The following is a 4804-nucleotide window of genomic DNA, read 5'->3' as shown; positions in this document are numbered from 1 at the left end:
TAGACAACCTACATAGACCACCTACATAGACTAACCTACATAGACTAACCTACGTAGACCACCTACGTAGACCACCTACGTAGACCAACCACCTACATAGACCACCTACGTAGACCACCTACGTAGACCACCTACATAGACCACCTACGTAGACACCTACGTAGACCACCCTACATAGACCACCTACATAGACACCTACATAGACCACCTACATAGACCACCTACATAGACCACTTACATAGACCCCCTACATAGACCACCTACATAGACCACCTACATAGACCACCTACATAGACCACCTACATAGACCACCTACATGGACCACCCTACGTGGACCACCCTACGTGACCACCGACGTGGACACCGACGTGACCACCGACATAGCACACCGACATAGAACCACCGACATAGACCACCGACATAGACTACCATACATAGACCGACCACCTACATAGACCACCCTACATAGACCACCCTACATAGACCACCTACATAGACCACCTACATAGACCACCCTACATGGCCACCCTACAAGACCACCCTCATGGACCACGACATAGACCACCGACATAGACCACCGACATAGACTACCATACATAAGGACCGACCACCTACATAGACCACCTACATAGACCACCCTACATGGACCACCTACATAGACCACCGACATAGACCACCTACGTAGACCACCTACGTAGACACCCTACGTAGACTACCTACGTGGACCACCTACGTGGACCACCTACGTGGACCACCTCTTGCCATGTTACAACATTCGACATCAGTCTCAGTCGTAATGACTTGGATGTGATACACCAATGGGTGGTTATACAGCAGTGATACATCAATGGGTGGTTATACAGCAGTGATACACCAATGACTGACTCTCTTTCCAGTGATGTGCCACGGTGGCTGACTGCATCACACTCCATTACCTGCCGTTGTGCCCTTGAGCAAGGCACTTAACCCCCACAACAACAGCTCTCCAGGCACCCAGCACCTCTCCCAAACCTCTGTGTCTTTCTTATAAGCAGAAGCCACATTTCGGTTGGACCTTGTGTGTAACTGACCAATAACGTGATCTTCATGTCTTAATCCTAACTATGYTTGTGTTCCAAATGGCACCCTATTCCCTTCATAGTGCACTTATTCTGACCATATTGGGAATGGCGTGCCATTTGAGACTAAAGAGTAGGAGTGTACACCCAGCAGCTGCTGCTGTCCATCTCCTCACAGAGTAAATAACAGACCCATCTAACTAACGCAGGGCAGCGCAGTCAGCTAGCGGACAGACACATTAGGACTGAACAACAGCCCAGACCCATCTAACTAACGCARYSCTGTCAGCTCGCATKGCAGGGAYATTAGGGCTGAACGACAGCCCAGACCTATCTAACTAACTCAGCCCTGTCAGCTAGCGGACATACACATTAGGACTGAACAACAGACCAGACCTATCTAACTAACGCARCCCTGTCAGCTCGCATTGCAGGGATATTAGGACTGAACAGACCAGACCCATCTAACTAACGCCGCGCAGCGCTGTCAGCTAGCATGGCCGGGACAGAGACAAAGCCTGATAATACCAGACAGTCAGGGGATACCACGACCTGAACAACAGACACACTTCTATCAGGAGAAGCCACGACCTGAACAACAGACATTAGGACATCTTCTAAACCACACATGGGACTGTAAATACTTGATCCGGTCCAGACGAAACAGAACTCTGAATCAGAATGAAGCTCATCAAACACATTCCACTACTACAGATCCTGTTCCTGTCACAGCTTGGGGCGAGTGTCGGACTGCAGAGAGGTTTGTACCTATAAACTGGCCTGCAATGCCATGTAACGCTGTATGCCTCAGTATCCAGCACTGTCTGGTTGTTGTCAGGGATATCTCAAGGCAGGCAGGCAGACAGGCAGACAGGCAGACAGGCAGACAGGCAGACAGGCAGACAGGCAGACAGGCAGACAGGCAGACAGGCAGAGGCTAATTACTGTGAATAGTGGAGGAGATGGACTCGGTTAATTTAGGAATGGACTTCTGGACTAAGTTATATCATCTCTGTCAGATGTTGAGTCTGTCAGACATACAGTAAATTAATATAGTACAGATAGACATTGGCAGAAGAACTGTGTGACTAATATTTTGGAGATTAACATTTACTCATATAACACATTGACAAACATGTTTTGTATCTTAATTCAGTGCTTTAACTTGACACATTTTCTCAGTCCTTTTGTTATTGTGCTTCAAAGTAACCCCGAGTCCCCTTCCTCTGAACATTTGATATAAATCATAGCTACCTCATCATAGCTACCTCATCATAGCTACCTCATCATAGCTACCTCATCATAGCTACCTCATCATAGCTACCTCATCATAGCTACCTCATCATAGCTACCTCATCATAGCTACCTCATCATAGCTACCTCATCATAGCTACCTCATCAGTATTCTATGAATATCTGAGCGAAGTGAATAAAGGTTGATGTTATGACAGCCAAGGAGGCTGAGTGTTATCACTGTGTAACAACATATCAACCTTTACAAAGTACAGGAAAATACTGCATGCTTATCAGATAGGGTAACTATCTGTAACTATTATGTACAAAAAGTGGTGTAATTTCTAAACGGTWCACCCAATACGGATGAAAACACCCTCAAATGAAAGCTGACAGCCCCCCCGAGTGGCGCAGTGGTCCAAGGCACTSCATCGCAGTGTTAGTTAGAGATTCTGGGTTCGAGTCCAGGCTGTGTCGCAGCCGGCCGCAACCGGGAGACCCATGGGGCGGCGCACAATTGGCCCAGCGTCATCCGGGTAGGGAAGAGTTTGGCCGGCAGGGATGTCCTAGTCCCATCACGAACTAGCGACTCCTGTGGCGGGCCGGGCGCAATGCACGCTGACGCTGTCGCCAGGTGTACGGTGTTTCCTCCGACACATTGGTGCGGCTGGCTTCCGGGTTAAGTGGGCATTGTGTCAAGAAGCAGTGCGGCTTGGTTGGGTTGTGTTTCGGAGGACGCACGGCTCTCGAGCTTCGCCTCTCCYGAGTCCATACGGGAGTTGAAGCGAAGGGACAAGACTGTAACTACCAATTGGCTCCCACAAAATGATCTTTGCCAAAATTCTGAAGTATCCCTTTAACCTTACATTTACATTGATGTTTAATAATTTAGCACACACTCTTATCCAGAGCCGCTTCCAGTTAGTGCATTAATCTGAGAACAGCTAGGTGGGACAACTATTTATCACAGTCATAGTAAATACATTTGTCCTCAATAAAGTAGCTTTCAACAAAGTTAGAGCTAATGGGTGAGGGGATGTTATGCGACAGATCTCGTTGATAGKMTAGTTTGTTCTCTCGCCAATAGAACGGAGGGTGGTTTATTTACTCGCCGACGTAGTCCCGTCAGGGAGCCCGCTCGTTGGCCTCTACTGCGCCGTCTCTTCCTCTTTCTAACCCCGGGGATTAGAGACTGTTCCGGAATGAGCAGTACATCCACAGCTGCTGACTCGTTGGAATAGAAATCTTCAACTAAATCGAAGTTAGTGATCACTGTTCTGATGTCCAGAAACTATTTTCGGTCATAGGAAATGATGGTGGAAATAGTATCTACAAAAAAAATTCTGAGAAGTATTAAAAAATAATATAATTTGGTCAGAAACCCATAAGATGGCAGCCAACCATCTCTGCAGTGACATCTACTGTACGTATAGCGACTGGTCACTAAGATAAGATAGTGTAGAGGGTCTCCTCAGCAGTTGAAGTGTACCTATGATAAAAATTACAGACCTCTACATGCTTTGTAAGTAGGAAAATCTGCAAAACCGGCAGTGTATCTAATACTTGTTCTCCCCACTGTAACTGAGCTAAATAACTATCGCCCCGTAGCACTCACTTCCGTCATCATGAAGTGCTTTGAGAGACTAGTCAAGGATCATATCACCTCCACCCTACCTGACACCCTAGACCCACTCCAATATGCTTACCGACCCATTAGGTCCACAGACGATGCAATCCGAACCAACTGCACACTGCCATAACCATCTGGACAAGAGGAATACCTATGTAAGAATGCTGTTCATCGATTACAGCTCAGCATTTAACACCGTAGTACCATCCAAACTCGTCATCAAGCTCGAGACCCTGGGTCTCCACCCCGCCCTGTGCAACTGGGTTCTGGACTTCCTGACGTGCCGCCCCCAGGTGGTGAGGGCAGGATACAACATCTCTACCCTGCTGATCCTCAACACTGCATGGCCACGCAGTAACCTCACATAGGGTCAGAGAGAGACAGAGAGAGACAGAGAGAGACAGAGAGAGACAGAGAGAGACAGAGAGAGAGCCAGAGGACAGACAGACAAAGAGGACAGAACAGACAAAGAGGCAGACAGACAGAAGAGGACAGACAGACAAAGAGGACAGACAGACAAAGAGGACAGACAGACAAAGAGACAGAGACAGACAGACAGACAGACAGACAGACAGACAGACAGACAGACAGACAGACAGACAGACAGACAGACAGACAGACAGACAGACAGACAGACAGACAGACAGACAGACAGACAGACAGACGACAGAAGACACGACAGACAGACAGACAGACGAGACAGACAGACAGACAGACAAAGAGAGACAGAGAGAGAGACAAGCAAAGAGGACAGACAGACAGGACAGACAGGCCAGGACGGACAGAAGAAAGGGGCAGACAGAAAAGAGGACACAACAAAGAGGACCGACAGACAAATTCGGACAGACAGAGTCAGAGAGGAACAGACAGTACAGAGAGGACA

General features: G+C 47.9%; 1 pseudogene; it reads left to right on the top strand.

Moving 5' to 3' along the window:
- The first annotated feature begins 1270 nt into the window (after positions 1–1270).
- LOC112074686 (muscle, skeletal receptor tyrosine protein kinase-like) overlaps positions 1271–4804 on the top strand; it is an 84141-nt pseudogene continuing 80607 nt past the window's right edge.

Source organism: Salvelinus sp. IW2-2015, unplaced genomic scaffold (genome assembly GCF_002910315.2).
Source record: "Salvelinus sp. IW2-2015 unplaced genomic scaffold, ASM291031v2 Un_scaffold2759, whole genome shotgun sequence".
In the NCBI taxonomy this organism is placed as follows: Eukaryota; Metazoa; Chordata; class Actinopteri; order Salmoniformes; family Salmonidae; genus Salvelinus; species Salvelinus sp. IW2-2015.
This window is presented reverse-complemented; position numbering and strand designations above follow the sequence as displayed.